The sequence below is a fragment of the Globicephala melas genome, chromosome 2 (assembly GCF_963455315.2).
Source record: "Globicephala melas chromosome 2, mGloMel1.2, whole genome shotgun sequence".
NCBI classification, from domain to species: Eukaryota; Metazoa; Chordata; class Mammalia; order Artiodactyla; family Delphinidae; genus Globicephala; species Globicephala melas.
The window spans coordinates 84100852-84118654 of NC_083315.2; the positions used below are offsets into that span (position 1 = coordinate 84100852).

The 17803-nt window shown below is 39.9% G+C and overlaps 1 protein-coding gene across 5 annotated transcripts in view; it reads right to left on the reverse strand.

Annotated features, from left to right (window-relative positions):
- Positions 1-17803, reverse strand: part of USP8 (ubiquitin specific peptidase 8) — a 98085-nt gene that overhangs the window by 51500 nt on the left and 28782 nt on the right. For 2 of the 5 annotated variants that reach the window (XM_060294271.2, XM_030842763.3), the window contains exon 1: positions 7095-7226. The exons of 2 other annotated variants lie outside the window; for them this stretch is intronic. The gene's annotated coding sequence lies outside the window, so the exon portion shown is untranslated. Of the gene's footprint in view, positions 1-6677; positions 6782-7094; positions 7227-17803 lie in introns of those variants that run through there. One more of the 5 variants, XM_030842764.3, reaches the window with a different exon arrangement.

Below are 17803 nucleotides of genomic sequence, written 5' to 3' on the forward strand. Positions count from 1 at the left end.
CCCCTCTCTCTCTCTCTGACATTTTTCTGATCCTTCCAAAGAAAGGAGTAGAGATTGGATGACCTGAACCACAGAGTGATGACTAAAAAGCAAAAAAGTAAAGATTGAAGTTTGTTGTCATTCAAACTGGTCCTGATATCTTAACTAGGGCCTCACACCAACCACTGCCAAGGTTGCTGGCAACACTGAAAGGAAAGCAGTTTGTCCTTGTTGGCCATCCATCATCTCATCTCACCCCATCTCTGGCCTTCAGATAGCAACAGTATTCACTACATCATCTGACTATCTTAAATTTCATATAGTCCATTCTATACTCATTCTAGTTAAAATGCCACAGACAAGTAAGTACTGATGAAATAATCTGCTTTAAAGCAATCCTAAAGTTAAGGCTCAACCCTTTTAAGAATTCATCACTGCTAAAAAAAACCTCTAGTATTTTCTGAGTATCTACTATGAGTCTAGTGACAATAGCAGTGTTTTTTTAAAATCCCTTTAGAAGGTCACAATCACCATTAAAAAAACAAAAAAAACCTGAAGAGAAAATATCAGAGCATGGCACACATAGTAAGGTTAAAACTGTTTCATGAAACTTTAGTTTTGGCTGTGTACCTGTGTAAGCACATATAGAACACTGGGTATAAATGTGAAATGTCTATAGGTTACAATTCAAAGTGTAAAACTCCTGCAGAGCAACGCTACTCAAGTGTGGTCCACAGACCAGTGCTGGTTGAGGAACTGTTGGTTACCAGCCTGTGATAAAATAAGCTTATAACAGAATGTAAACCTATTAAGCACACTAAATTTTTCATAGCAGCAAGACTTTCTTTACAAAGAAAGCAATGTACTGATTTATATTCTAGCACAAGCTGCAAGACTATAAGAGACTGGCTACTTTGAGTAACACTGCTCTAGGGAGATAGAGTATCACAGGGCTTCTGATCACAAATACCTTAGTTTATCAAGACCAAATTAATACTCATTAAATAATAAGCCAACAATTAATTCCTACACTGTACATTAATACGTGACTCCAGTCACTGGGAAGTCAAAAGGAGGGAAAAATTCACGGTAACTTGAGGCGAGGGGAGAGCTTCTTCCAGCCCAGAGTGTACTCTTTTGTACTGATCCCTCGTCCTGCAAAAACCAACTTAAGTTCCACCTCTTCCATCCTTGATGGTCCCAGTTCTTGGAGTTTCTTTCTTTTTTTAAAATATATAAATTTATTTATTTTATTTTTGGCTGCATTGGGTCTTCGTTGCTGCGCGCGGGCTTTCTCTAGTTGCGGCAAGCGGGGGCTACTCTTGGTTGCGGTACAAGGGCTTCTTATTGCGGTGGCTACTCTTGTTGCGGAGCACGGGCTCTAGGCGTGCAGGCTTCAGTAGTTGTGGCTCGCGGGCTCTAGAACACAGGCTCAGTAGTTCTGGCGCACAGGCTTAGTTGCTCCACGGCATGTGGGATCTTCCCGGACCAGGGCTCAAACCCGTGTCCCCTGCGTTGGCAGGCAGGTTCTTAACCACTGAGCCACCAGGGAAGCCGTGGAGTTTATTTCTTGATCTAAATCCTATACTATCAATATTTGTTATCTATAGCATTCCTTTAGTACAGAATTTGGATCAAATGACAATTATGACTAGGCTTTAAGATACTCATACCTCATAAGCATGCAGTTTCATGATGCTGTGATAGAGACAGAAACCGGCCCTAAGGATAGGAGTTAGCTATGAATAGAGTGAGAAAGGAGGGCATGCCAGAAGAGGAAATCAACACGAACAAAGACACAAAATGAGAAATCAGTATGGGAAGGTAATAAGAAAAATAAAGAATGCTATAGGGATTATTAGGAAATAATCAAATAAGATCAAGGGATTATACTAACATGTCTTTATAAGTCATAACTCTAACATGCTAGATCTCTAACATCTACCTTAGTAGTCCTTATAGTCAACCCTTAATAACTGTTGCCTAACAATAATAAATTCTATTAGGTAAGGAAATGGAATTACATGATGGAGGACTTTTGAAGCCACCCAAAAATGTTTATATTTAATTCAGCAGGCAATAAGAAGCCAGATCTTGAAGGGAAAATGGTATCTCTGGGCAGGTCAAAGTGGGGATATGCAAGACAGATTTGAAGGAAACAGGAACAAGGGAATGATACTTTAGAAAAGAATAACTAGCAGGCCATGGCAAAAAAGAACACAGAAAGGTAGAAATGTGCTTTGACTGAAACAGTATTTTCTCTCTTGAGTATACACACACACACATACACACACACACTTTCAACCCTGAGAAATGTGAAGAATGGTAGTGCTGTTAACAAAAATAAAAAGTTTAAAAAACTGATCAGTTTACAGCAGCATTTCTCAAATTGGGCACTACTCACATGCTGGACTGAATAATTCTTTGTTGTGGGGTTGCCCTACACATTGTAGGATGTGTAGCAGCATCCCTGGCCTCTACCCACTAGATGCCAGTAGTATCCACCCTTCTCCAGTTGTGACAACCAAAACTGTTTCCAGACATTGCCAAATGTCCCCTGGGCGGGGGGGTCAAAATTACCCCCAAATAAGAACCACTGATTTACAAAAAAATTTGAACATGTTGAGTGTATGCAAAAGGAATAACATCTAAAGAAGGATGCCTTGATAGAGATGTAAATACGTAATCAGACATCAGGTTTACAGAAAGACCAGATATTAAATCAACTATTAAGGCGTTAATGTTACTTCGATAATCCTCAGTGTTTTGGGAGACAACAAAGTATTGACATTGAAATAATATGCTATCTAGGATATAGTTTAAATAATTCTATTCTCTTCACTTTTATGTATATTTTTAAACTTTTGTAATAGTTTTAAAAACATAAACATCATTTACACTAGTAACTAAAATCAGGAGAATGAATCACTAAGGAAATGAGATCTTGTTTCTCTACAGCTGACAAGATACCTGAAGGGCTCAGAACTTGGGGGGTGGGGGTGGTTCCTAAAGGAGGAAAGAAACACAGAATGAAGGAAAACCAGGAAAGTGCAATATCATGGAAACCAAAGAAAAAGAGAAGTCCAAAGTTACAAAGTTCTTACAATGCTAAAAAGAAAAACAGAGTAAAATAACTAGCCCTAGTTCTGAAGAGTGATTAAAAACCAGCTTCAATGTGGTAAACATTTAGAATACCTACATCTGTTCAAAGTGTAGCACTGGGGGCTGTAGGGGATACAAAGAATATACCTCCTAACGGAGTTTCTACCTCTTAGGATGAAAGATGAGTACACAGTGGTAATACAAAGCAAAGTACCATATTACAGGCACTAACGTACCATGCCCAAATATTTTGGTTTTATTAAGGACCATTCCCAGAAAAAACACGAGGATAACTGTTTTACACAATAGGTGTCTATCTACCTATATAACCTTGATCCATTTCTTATCTCCTCTTCCTCTTTATCTCTTTAATTTTTTTTTTTAGCAGATGCAAAATTGATGAGCTGGGAACCCAACTGTACTTAGTAAGTACCAAAAAAAAAGCTATGGTTCTCAACCCTAGCTGTATATTAGAATCACCTACAGAACTTTAAAAAAATATTGATGCCCAGGACCCATTCCTAAATGGTTCAATCAGAATCTCTGAGTGTGAGACTTGCACATAGGTATTGCTGTAAAGCTCCTCAGGTGAATTCTAGCGTGCAATCAAGACAGGGAACCATAGGCATAAAGAATGGATATAAGCATGTTACTAGAAGCAATAAAACACTATGAAGATGACAGTTAATTTTCAGCTGAAATCAACATTTTTTTAAGGTAGAATTTTATTTTTTTAAATTTATTTATTTATTTTTAACATCTTTATTGGATTATAATTACCTTGCAATGCTAGCTAGTGCTAGTTTCTGCTGTATAACAAAGTGAATCAGTTATATGTATACATATATCCCCATATCCCCTCCCTCTTGCCCCTCCCTCTCACCCTCCCTATCCCACTCCTGTAGGTGGTCACAAAGCACTGAGCTGATCTCCCAGTGCTATGCAGCTGCTTCCCACTAGTTATCTATTTTACATGAAATCAACATCTTAAGTTATATAACGCCCAACCTACCAAAATTATGAGAAATCATTTAAATTTTTAATATTTTGTAATTAAGAAATTAAAAACCCCAGGATTCCTACACCCACAGCTTTTCAATTTGTTTTGAAATTGGTATTATAATGCATAATAATTTCATTTTACTACATTACAAAGACATCAGGTCAAATGTTATATGATATTACACGTATAATCTAAAATGATACAAATGAACTTATTTACAAAACAGAAATAGACTCACAGACACAGAAAACAAATTTATGGTTACCAAAAGGAAAGGGGGTACGGAGGGATAAATTTGGAATCTGGGGTTAACAGATACACCCTACTACATATAAAATGGATAAACAATGAGGACAACAAGGACCTATGGTATAGCACAGGGAACTATATTCTACATCTTGTAATATCCTATAATGCCAAAGAATCTGAAAAAGTATATATATATATATATGACTGAATCACTTTACTGTACTCCTGAAACATTGTAAATCAACTATACTTCAATTTAAAAAACAAGAAAGACATGCAGGTTCACATCACTGTTGGTACATTTCAGAGAATTTAGTATTATGAAAGACTAAACTGTAATGTGTTAGAAGAGGCAACGTTTAGCTATCTCAACACTAACTTTATTCACTGTACATGAGTACTGTGTTACTTGAATTAGTATGGTTATAAATGTTATTACAAATAAGTTTAACATAACAGTTCATCATTTACTAATAAATTTTATATTATAAAAGTATTATAAAAGTCTTAGTCTCATTTTCCACTTATTATCATACAACTCTGGGCAAATTCCTTAAATCCTCCACCACAACCACTGCCACTGCTCAGTTTATTATCATCTGCAAAATGGGAATAATTCATCTGCTTCTATAGAGTTTTCAAAGGTGTCAATGAAAAAATATATACAAAAAGTGCTCCGAAAATTATAACATGCCATGAAATGGCTAAAGAAATCAGAAGCGTAACTTATTCTGCATTTACTATTATATCCAAACATCAGTCAACAAAATTATGGTAGGCTAAAGATGGCCACAAGTTCTTTGGCATTCTCCTCTTCAAAAAGTCTATCATTTGGTTGGGGGAGGGCTCTGACTGCCCTAACCAATACAGAATGTTGGAAGTAACGCTGTGCCAACTTCTGGGTCCAGGCTTTTGAAAGACTTTAAGAGAAAGCTTCCACTTCCTGACCCTTCAAACACTTGTCTTGGAACTCAGCCTCCATGCTACAATCTGTCCAAGACACATGAAGAGGCTATGTTGTAGGCACTCCAGTTGAACTCCCAGCCAACATCAATTGCCATCCATGGGAATGAGCCGTCTCGGGTGTCCTGCCCAGCTGAGCTTTCAGATGACTCCAACGCTAGCTGGATATCTGACTACAAATACATGAAACCCTCACCGAGAACCAACGAGTTGAGTCCAGTCAGCCCACAGAAACATGAGATAATGAATTGTAGTTTTAAGCCACTTTGTTTTAGAGTGATCTGTTATATAGCAATAGGCAACTGGGACAATGACCAAGATTAAAACAAAAAAGACTCAATAATATCTAATTTTATAAACACTTCATATTTAATAGACACTTTTTTCCCTTTCATCTCTACAAAATAAGTACATTTTTATGTAGAAAATGTTCATAATAAAATATAATGCTAGACATTTTATGGGAAAAAAATCTGATGTACTGACTCTCTTACTTTACAAAAGCCATTTTGGTTCTTTCCCATTATGTTCATGCTAATAAACAAATGACCATAATGACTGACAAAGTTCAAGTAAATATATTAAAAATTAAATTCTAGAAAGACATCTTTAAAATATTTTTGTTTTTTCTCACGCATTGTTTTCTCAAAAACAATGCATACCTATGTGCAACTAATATAAATTTATATCATTAATGACAAGTTGTTGTTATTATAGAGTCCTTACCATCTAATTTAAAAGATGCACCTAATGTGTCACAAGAAAAGGAATACACATTTCAACATGTTAAAGACATAGCACAACCTATGGAACCTTTCTGACAGACTGGTCCAGTACTCTGGAATCACGAGAAACTATCTAAATCCATCATGAAAGACATTCAACAATGAATCTTAAACAGAATCTGCTGAAATGCAAAATCTGCTTACATAGCAAAGCCGCAGAGCAAGCCTAGAAGAGGAACACTTCCCCAACAAAAATCACCTGACATTTTTCATGGCTGCAGTAGAAAGTACATAGGATGCTTGCTGACGTAGAGAGAGTAAAATCCTTAGTTCGGCATCCCCTACAGCTGAAACCCTCAGGGCTCTTAACAAATATTAAATTCCTTAGACTCTGCAACACCTCTGTCTTCAGGTAAATATTTTGTTAGTGATTAGGGACTTGCTCCAAGGTCACAAAATGAACTGGAGGCAAGAAATAAACCGAGAAGTGTGGTCTGCAGCTTTAAGTACAAATTCAGGGTTCTGATAATTTCCGAGGTGAAATTAACCTGTCCCACAACTCTAGGAGAAAGGCCACGTTTTAGGAAAGACAAGCTTTTATTTGGGGAAGTCACAGTTTTAACTCTGATGCGCTCGCAGGTTCTTTAAACTCATACCTGGACTTCACTACAAGCAAGTTTGACTGGATCAGAGGAGGGATTGGAAAACACTCTGAGAGGTTGTATTAAGGTCTGGGAATGTAGGTCGACGGGCAGAAAATCTGAAAACGGAGGCAAGAGGAAAGACGTCAAAGTCGGTCTGAGTGTCCAAGAAGGTGGAAGAATGGTCAAGGCCACCTTCTAAGACCGGAAAAACCGGAGCCCACACGGAATTCGCTGGGCAACCCTAGGTGGGTAGCGGGAAAGACTCGCGGTAGGTCCCTTCCTCCAAAAGCCGATTCTATGTTCGGGGTGGTCCCACCCCCTCCGAGGACACGGCTTGTCTCCCGGGTGACCAGCAGCTGGTGGAAGGAAAGGGGTTCACTGAGGACGGATTCCCGACGAACAAAGGCCAGGACCCAGTCCCGCACTCACCTTGGCGCTGGGCGCGCTAAAGCCGGCCTCCTCGCCAAAGGCCCATCTCCCACCAACCCGAAGAAAAATCTCTATCCCGACGGAAGTCAGCTCAGCTCATCCCTCTTTCCCAATTTGCACTGCGTTGCGACGCGTCGCGTCTCTGACGTCACGCAGGGGCGGGGCTGCGCGGCGCGCGCGCGCGTGCCCTTGACTATTTGCTATTTCCCAGCCTCATCCTAGCCTGTGAGGGCTGCGCGGGAGGGCGAAGGAGGGCCGAGGAGGACGTTTTGGATGGACGGTCTGGGCAGTGTCCAGGCTACACTGAGCTGGGGCGAGCTTGTCCGCTTGTCCCCTGCACCCTGCATTTCTCGGGCTTAGTTCTGTCACCCTGGTGTTACTCGCATCCTGGGTCTTGCTGTGAAGGAAGCAGGGCTGCTCTTAACGCCTTAGCTAAGCCTCTTCCTCTTCAGGTTGGAGATTTAAAGGCAGACTAGAAAACGGATTTGAATCTCAAATTCTGATTAAAAGTTTAACGTTCTCCGAAGCCACGCCTCTGGTAAGAGAAGAATAGACACAGTTCTAAAGCACATTATATATACACATACACAGTTAAAAGCCCAATCTTACAGAAACAAAACGAGAGGTCTGAACTTTCTCGCGAGGTGATTCTTTGTAGGTGATTGAATGCTCCGATTATCTGTAAACATAAAGTTGCTTGGATGGAGTTGTGGGCCATGGTCACTAAGTCCCCAGGGACAGTCCAAGTGTCTCAGGGACGGAAAAGCTGGAAGGCGAGGTCTAGCAAATGCGTTAAGTGAAAGTGTGTGTCACATAGGTGTTCAGTAAACGTGTAATGAATAAATGAAAGGACCTAACCCAATAGTGTTTCACATACAGTGGTCTTTCCATTAATGGTAATTTCCTTTCCATCACAATGAAATACCTGCAAAAATACGGTAGCTCTTTATACCTATGCTATACACTATTTTCCCAAAGGATTTAAGACATATAATATGAAATATACTATACTACCTGAGACTACTAACTAGGAAGCCTTAGCAAATTTTTCATAACTAAGGGGAAAAATTGCATCCATCTTTCGAGGGTGGATCTTAAGAAAGTAAATTGGTTATTGGTTGTTTGCTTTTTTTTGTTTGTTTTTGGTCTGCTGAGCATCTTGATGAATTTGAGTATGCAAAGAAAAATCCAGAGTTTAGTTTGGGAGTAGGAACCAAACAAAGACAGAGGAAGAAAAGTTCTCTGAAGACAATCTTGGAGAGGGAGGATCCTAGGAATGTGAGGTGATAAAGAAAGATCGAAGCCCATAAGAATGAATCAACCAGTGAAAAGTCTCCTATGGTGGGATGGCAGAAAGGTTTTAATAAATAGGACTCTTTAACATTCACCTAAAGTTATTTTTGTTGCTCTAATGTAATTGCCCCAATCCCAATCCCATCCTCCCAGTAAGTGGAATTCCCCAACTTCCCTAAAGCACCAGTCAAGTTTGCTAAAACATAAGTCATTTGCGTGCATTTTTTGAAAACTAAGAAGTTCCCACATGTGGGTCGACAGGTGTGGGAGAGAAACCAGGCACAAGATGACAAGATGATTCCAAAACTGAACTGAGTTAGTGAAAGCAGGAAAAAACAAAACATTCCTGGGAAATTCACAGAAATCTGGGGACAGGCTCTGGACTTTTCAAAATTAGTGAAATAAGAGTTCTTAAGGAGCAGGGTTACCTAGATGAAACTATGCTTATTGAATGGAATTATAAACCCTAACACTTGTTCAAATTTGTACTGTAACAAACCAGGTGGCAGTATCTATGGTACCCAGGCCATCCAGCATAAGCAGTAGTCCAAAATGTATTGAACCTGATTCATCCTCCTTCCATTCAACAAGTATATGATGAATATGTATACTATGCCAGGGATTATTTTGGACTTGGGTTATACAGTCCCTCCTCAACAGAGAGCTGACTTACATTCAGATGAGCGAGAAATATGATAAGCAAATACATACACACATGAGTTTGAACAACATGAGTTTGAACTGCCCAGGTCCACTTAAATGTGAATTTTTTTCGATAGTAAATACTACAGTACTACACAATCTGACATTGATTGAATCTGTGGTTGCGGAACTGAACTGGCGGATCCGGAGGAACCTGGGATATGGATGGCCGACTCTAAGTTATACTGGAATCTTCAACTCTGCAGAGGCTTGGTGCCCCTGGTCCCTGTGTTGTTCAAAGATCAACTGTATACTATGTTAGGTGTTGTTAAGTGCTAAAAAGAAAAATAAAACAGGGTAAACGGCCAGCAAAGACAGTGGTATTTTTGGTGAAATAGGGAAGAGCTCTCTGACGAAGTGACATTTCCATAGAGCATTTAGTGAAAAGAGGGAGAGAGCCATGGATACCTGTGGGGGAAAAGCATCCAGGCAATGGGAGTAGCACAGGTGAAGGCAGTGAGGGAGGAAAAGGAGAGTGTGCTGGAGGGACAGCAAGGAGGACAGTATAGCTAGCATAAGGTGAATAAGTGGCATTGTGATAGAAGATGATCTCAAAGGGGTGGGGAGAGAATAGAGCACAGATTATATAGGCCTTGTAAGCCAATAAAACATGTTTATCCCAAAATAACACAAGAAGTGAATCACAAGTTAATATTTTATGAGAAAATTTAGCTTTCATATATATAATAAAATTTACAACATTATGTACAAATGTTCATCCCAATTATCTTTTAGCCAAAGCACAAGTGTCTTGTGGGGTTTTTTTATTAATCACTTATTCTTTTCTATTCATCTGGGTTTTATTTCCTAAAATCATAATGATCATCGCATTGGGCCAGTTGCATGGCCCATCAAACATTTTATCTCTAGGGAATGCATCACCAGAAAAGGGGTGGTAAGTCTTGGCTATTCTCCTGGATATCAACTTCAGAGTTTAGGCAGTCACCACTCTTTGCACTTCACTAAGACTCTACCAGATTGGTTTATCTTAAGTTGTAAAAAATTTGCTATATCACCACTTAAGGTGATTTGAGTTCTTTTTTTTTTTTAATGTGAAGTTATACTTCTATCTTTTTTTAAAAAAATTTATTTGGCTGCATCGGGTCTTAGTTGTGGCATGCGGGATCTTCCGTTGCAGCGCGTGGGCCCTTAGTTATGGCACTCAAGCTCTCAAGAGTGCGGGCTCAGTAGTTGCAGTGCGTGGGCTTAGTTGCCCTGCAGCATGTGGGATGTTAGTCCCCTGACCAGGGATTGAACCTGCGTCCCTTGCATTGGAAGGCAGATTCTTAAGCACTGGACCACCAGGGAAGTCCCTATACTTCTATCTAATTGGCCTAAACTTAATAAAGTTTTAGAGATATATCCTCATTCTATGATTTCAGGGTTTAATGAACAACTATACTTACTTTTTTCAACCCTTAATGATTTTACAGATTTAGGTCTTCTTTCCTTTCTCCCTTTGATTTTCTATCTAAACTGAAAAGTTTTAATCTGGTTATTATGTTCTTCAGTGGTTCCCCATTGTAATGTTATCTTCTGGATCTTCCTGCTTCCATTAGATTTTCCTTGCAGAAAGATATTTCCTTGTAATACTCAGAATACAATATTACAAATGGTGATGCACATGGTTTTATCCCAAAAAGATAAAGTTTTCAGTTTGTTGATCCTATCACAGAATTTTCACCTACTTGACTGAGGTCATCAAAGAGTTACTTAAACTTCTTAAGAATTGTCTGCAGTTTTGTCATGCTAACTCTAACTGGAAGAAAGAGAATCCCATTCAATAACCATAGGAACTGTTGAGCTATCAGTGTATTGAATTGAGATCATAGAATCAACACACATGCTTAAGCCTTTTCTACATATTTACAAAAAAAAACTTATTAAGCTTTCGATATAACGACATTTTAATGAAGCACCTAATTTAAAGAAGATACTTTTTAAGTCAAAATTCCAAAAAAGTCTTTCTGTAATTTATTCCCATTTATACAACTCTTAACTATCTAAAGTGATGTAATGTCTATGGGAACAGGAGTACGATTTTTGATGTGGTATTTACGTCTTCCAAATTATAGGTAAATATATTAAATAATACATGCCCAGTGGTTCAAACTTCAGTATTATCAAGCAATATGTGGCTTGAATAAACACAACAACAATGCAGACCCAAAACAAAAATTTACAGACTCTGGGCTAGCCCAATGCTTGGGATGCCCCAGCTGCTAGCCAACACATGGAGAGTTGTGCCTGGGCGTGGCACAACTGGAATGCACTTTGGGAAATGTTCTGGGTGAGGGATCCCAACCCCCTGCCTCATCACATACTTCTAGAGGAGTGGAGAGGGAGCAGGGATCACCCAGCCAATTTGGAAAACTAAGCTTTTCTATTGAGGTTACAATTTTATCGGTTTAAAAAACAAGGTTTTTGAGACCAATCGCCTGTGAAGTTTTCCTTATCAATTCTAGTTTCTGCCTGAGCCTTTAGAGCCACCCTGCTGAGGTAGCTTGTTGCTAGGCTGCAGAAAGAGAATGAGAGCACCCAGGTTATCCAGCAGACAGACTAGTGTATCTTTACTCAAGTGTGCATAAGAACCAACCTCTGGTTTACATTTAGTAGAAAAGGAAAAGGAACAACAAATTTGCGTTTAAAAATATCTGTGGTGATACTGATGCTGGCGGTCATGAATTCCCCCTGAAGAAATGACAAAACATTCTCTTTAATCTGAATTTACTTTTGTAATAGCTGTCTGTGAGAAATCGTATGGAAGATTTTTGAGATTTTAACTAGAGGATGAGATTCTTTATACATTACTGGGGAGTATATAAATAATCTTGTCTCTGCAATATTTTAAAATTCTAAATCCATCAGTATGTCATTCTATAATCTGCTAAGTGCAGAGGTACAATGCACAAGCCTTTTTTTTTTGCGGTATGCAGGCCTCCCACTGCTGTGGCCTCTCCTGCTGCGGAGCACAGGCTCCGGACGGACGCGCAGGCCCAGCGGCCATGGCTCACGGGCCCAGCCGCTCCGCGGTATGCGGGATCCTCCCAGACCGGGGCACGAACCCATGTCCCCTGCATCGGCAGGCGGACTCTCAACCACTGCGCCACCAGGGAAGCCCTGCCCAAGACATTTTTAATGGTCCTTTTTGTGGCTGAGATGTGTAAAAATAGGGTGCCATTCTGGTTGATGTTTCCTCCATGTCAGTTATTCTGCTAGAGTTTTATTACAAAGGTGTGAGTATATTGCATATATAGATATGTAGAAAGAGTAAGAACATGCATCCTCTCAGTGGGTCATATTAGTCTGTGAACTGGGTAAATATCTCAGTGATTATGCAGTACCTCTATAGAGAGGTGAGCATATTTCAGAATGTAATAGAGTGAGTGTCTCTGCCTGTCTTTGTATAATATATTCACAGGTAAAAATGGGATGACTGGATGAGCCTATTTACCAGTCTGTGTCTAGGAGTGTGATGATTTGGGATAAGGGAAAAATGCATAAGTAGATTTTTTTCCCCACTGCTTCATGATTGGACTGTATGGAAAAGATCAAATGATTTATACTTTTATGGATTTAAAAGTATAATTAAAGGATTATAACTAATGCCTGGTACATAATTGGCCCTCAATGAATATGCTACCTGACTGTAAAGGTGGCTGGCACCTAAGAGGAAAAATTGAGGAATGGTTCAATACCCTTTAATAGACTCCATCAGCAACCACCCCCCTTTGTTCTTTAATGGGATCAGTTAACATTTTTATCAGTATTTTGGTAAAGTGACATGTAAAAGCAACTTTAAGCCTGTCCTTCCAACAGTTCCAGTGCTCCCTCCTGTACACAAACTGTGGAACCACCAATGGCTCTCTGACTCACTGACATGTGTTGCCTTTGAAATAATCTTGCTTTCTTTCTGCAATTTGTTTTCCACAATTAATTTAGTTCTTCTATCTAGTAGTAGCAAGACAGACAGACAAGGTCATTTTTAATCCCTCCTCTGATTTATCATGGTATTTGAAATGCTACCATTAAAGATTCATTTCTTCATATGAAAATGGAGCATCTCTGAAAAAACCTTCCTTCCTAGTGTTAAACTAGTTTCCCATATCAGGCAGCCTTCTATTAAAGAGAGAATTAAACAGAGGACAGGTAAATTTTGATAGGATTTGGAAAGTGAAGATAAGAAGATGGGAGTATTGTGAGAACCAAGGTTTCATAGAAGGCTTTGGGCAGCTGAGAGGCAGCACAAAGAGATTTGAACATATGAACTCCTCCCTACCAAAGGAGAACACATGGGTGCACAACGGAAGTTACATGGGCTAAAGCTCCCCGCTTTTTTTGTTTATAAACAATTTATTCAGTTTATTGTACTTAAGTTCACAGCTAAATGCACAGAAACAAGCAAGGTATTCCTGGGTTAATACAGGATCCAGTGGGGTTACACGGCACTGAGGGTCAAGTCCAAGGAGAGAGCACTAAGGTTTCAGAGTCAGGCCAGGCCAGAGACCCTGAGCCAAGGGTGGGCGAATGTCCCGCTACGGACAGTTGCTTTCTTCTAACATCTGGGCATACTGCAAGGCATGTCTTCAACACTACATCATTTCATTGATTTCAGGGGAACAGATATTAAAGAAATGGAATGCATGTCCTCGTGCATCTCAGCTGTTGTTGCTTTGTAAGTCACATACTAGCATGTGAGCAACAATTTTATAATATTCCAGTAACAGTGGGCCACAGAGTGATAAAACCTGTATGTTTCTCCCTCAGTGCTTCCTTGCCAGTTTTTATTCCTACCTGAATTCCCACCCTCAAGCCATCTGCCTTGATATTCAATATCTCACATATATAACAGAGTTTTCTCAGGTGACAACAGCTATTTCCAAAGCAGCATCTTGAGCAGAAAAGTTTATGACATCAATAAAGTGTCTCTGGGACTTCCCTGGTGGCACAGTGGTTAAGAATCCGCCAGCCAATGCGGGGGACACGGGTTTGAGCCCTGGTCTGGGAAGATTCCACATGCTGCGGAGCAACTAAGACTGTGCGCCACCACTACTGAGCCTGCTCTCTAGAGCCAGCGAGCCACAACTACTGAGCCTGTGTGCCACAACTACTGAAGCCCGTGCGCCTAGAGCCTGTGCTCCGTAACAAGAGAAGCCACTGCAATGAGAAGACCCCGCACCGCAACGAAGAGTAGCCCCTGCTCGATGCAACTAGACAGAAGCCCGCGCGCAGCAACGAAGACCCAATTCAGCCAAAAATAAATAAATAAATTAAAAAAAAAAAGAAAGTGTCTCTAGTTAGCTATCCTCTGGGAAAAGAGTCATCCACCGCTGGCTAATGTCTAATTGAACGTATAATTTAGAAGGCAGATTTAGGAAGTGGAATATGGTTAAAAATAGGAAACAAACTCCAAAAAGCTATGTCTATGAGGGCCAGATAACAATGAATTCACGAATGGTCTCACTTGAACACTACAAAATTGTTGCTTACACAATTATTAGAAACATTAGACTCCACAGCTGATAACATGCAAACTGTAGGTTAAAAATCTTTGTCTATAGGATGAGATGGTTGGAGTCTAGCTCAAACCTTCTCTAACCCCCATGAAAAATGCTGAGTTGGAAGGGAAGTCACACCACCTACAGCATTTCAAAGGCAAGAAAGACCTGTTAGGATATAAAAGGTGCACACACAATATTACACTTTTAATTTTAAAGGGCATCTTGAGTTCTATTTATCACTTTTCTAAGTTTATGTGTCAGGAACCGACTTAAGGACATTTTACTGGGATTTAACTTTTTGGCAAAATAGAAACTTTGTTTATAGCCATGTTTCTATAAAAATGTTTAAAAGGAGTTATTTCTAATTAAAATAATATTTTTCACAAGTGATACATAACAATAACAAGAAAGTAAACATCTTCATAACTAACATAAGAGTAGAATCTCTCTTCTTTTCTTGTAGTCAAGCCACATGGCTTGCAGGATCTTTGTTCCTGGTCATTGAACCCACGCCTTCAGCTGTTAAAGCGCGGAGTCCTAACCACTGGACCGCCACGGAATTCCCAGAACCTCTTTACTAGCATCTTATTTTAAATACAGCAAAAGAGTCAGTAGAGCTTATGAACAGAAGTGGGTTCTCTTACAGGGAATCAGAAAAATAGTGAAATAAGGCAGAGCCTGTTTTTGTCACAGATCTGTTAGGCAGTAATGTTCTTTCTGGAAGGCACAAGTGGGCAATCTTTTTTTTTCCTTTTTTAAAAAATAAATAAATTTATTTATTTATTTTTGGCTGTTGGGTCTTTCTTGCTGCGTGCAGGCTTTCTCTAGTTGCAGTGAGAGGGGGGTTACTCTTCATTGCGGTGCACGGGCTTCTCATTGCAGTGGCTTCTCTTGTTGCGGAGCATGGGCTCTAGGCACGGAAGCTTCACTAGTTGTGGCACGTGGGCTCAGTGGTTGTGGCTTGCAGGCTCTAGAGCGCAGGCTCAGTAGTTGCGGCACACGGGCTTAGTTGCTCCGCGGCATGTGGGAATTTCCCAGACCAGGGCTCGAACCTGCGTCCCCTGCATTGGCAGGCGGATTCTTAACCACTGTGCCACTCAGGGAAGCCCCACAAATTGGCAGTCTTATTACCCAAAGGTTTAAAAAGTGGTTCTGAAGATAATGTCATATGAATAGGTAAACTATGAACTTCTCCAGGCCACAGCCCTCTTATTTATAAAGTGGAGACATTAATGCACTACCTGACTGAAGCTAAAAATATTTTGAAGTCCATTCCAACTCTAGGTTTTATTATTCTCCAACACTCATAGAGCCATGTCTTCCTCTGAGAGTTGTTATCTATCACCACCCATCTCTCTTTTAGTCCTAGGCTACTAGTGTTCTATATCCCATCCCCTCATGCCTCCTCAGGAACTCTGCTTTGTCAATTACCCTTTTTTTCTTATAACTTCTATCTCTGTCTCTCTCTTATTGCCCTTTCCTCTCTGAACATGAACATGTTCTTCTATCTTAAACACATACCTCCCCCCAACTTTTTCCATCTCATATCCTCCTTTACCATCACTCTCTTACCCTTTTTCCTTTCACATGCAAGATTCCTTCACGTTCTTAATAGAATGCTTAAATTCAGGGTCTCTCTTTCCTCACCTCTCTCTCAGGAGTAACTCTTCTTGCTGAGGTCACCAGGGATTTCCTAAATGCAAGATCCAGTGAAGATATTTCAGTCCTTATCTCCCTTGGCCTTTCTCTAGCATCCATTCTAACTCTCTCCTCCCTTGATTTCTGTGACTTTATGCTCTCTTGGTACCTCTCCAACTTCGTGGATAGCTCCTTCTCAGTCACCTTCAAAGATATCACTTTCTTCATCCACCCCCTCCCTAAGATGTTGATGTCTCCCATGGTCCACCCTCAGTGCTCTCCCCATCTCACACTGTTACTCTCTGCAGGAAATTTCATTCATTCATAATTTCAACTATTCCTTGGCTCTAAGTTATTCAGCCCAATACTCCTTCCAGATCTCCAGATACATAAATAAATATATAAACAGCTCACTAGTCACCTATGACTGTATGTTTCCCCATTGTGACATTTAATTTTATCTGTTAACTTGGCTAGATTACAGGTGTTTTTGTAGATGTGATTAACATTTTTTAAACCACTTTATTGAGGTATGAATGGCATACAAAACAGCACGTATTTAATGTATACAACTTGATGAATTTGGAGATAAGTATATGCCTGTGAAACTAGCACCACAATCTATGCTATAAACATACATTACCTCTAAGATGTTCTCCTTGCCTTCTTTATGATTATTAACTTTTTGCTAGTGTATGATACAGACAATTATAAGATCTACCCTCTGAGTCAAATTTTAGGTATACAACACAATATTGTTAACTACAGGCTCTATGCTGTATAATAGATCTCTAGGACTTATTCATCTTATGTAACTGAAACCTTATATCCTTTGATCAAAGGAGTACATGGTACCCTTGTGCCTTCTTGCTTCCTCCCCTAACCAGCCCCTGGCAATCACCATGAGTTTGACTATTTTAGATTCTTCATATAAGTGGTGTCATGGTTTGTCCAGATGTGACTAACATTTACACAATCAGTTGACTTAAAGTAAAGCAGATTACAATCCATAATATGGGTGGGCCTCATCCTCATCCAATCAGCTGAAGGCCTTAGATGCAAAAGACTGAGGTTTCCCAAAGAAACTAAAAGGAATTCTGCCTCTAGATTGCAACATAGAAATTCTGCCTGAGTTTCCAGCCTTCAAACTCAAAACTGCAACACCAACTCACCTGAATCTCTAGCCTGCCAGCTTGTCCTATGAATTTTGGACTTGCTAGCCTCCACAAATACATGATCCAATTCCTTAAAATCCTTTCTTCCTTCCCCCTCCCTCCCACCTTTCTTTCTTTCTTCCTTCCCCCCTCCCTCCCTCTCTCTCTCTCTCTCTCTTTCTCTATCTCCTATTGGTTCTATTTCTCTGGAGAACAGTGACTAATACACCCATCATCTATACATCATGTCTGAATCCCTTAGCACACCCACTTGAATCTTCATGATCTGACTGTCTTCAACTTATTCAGCCTCACCTGCCATTTTTATACATCCATCTTCTCCTCCTTTCATACTGACTCTTTGGTCATTCCCAGAGCTTGCCACACTTCTATACCTCTGTACCTTTGCATTCTGTTCATC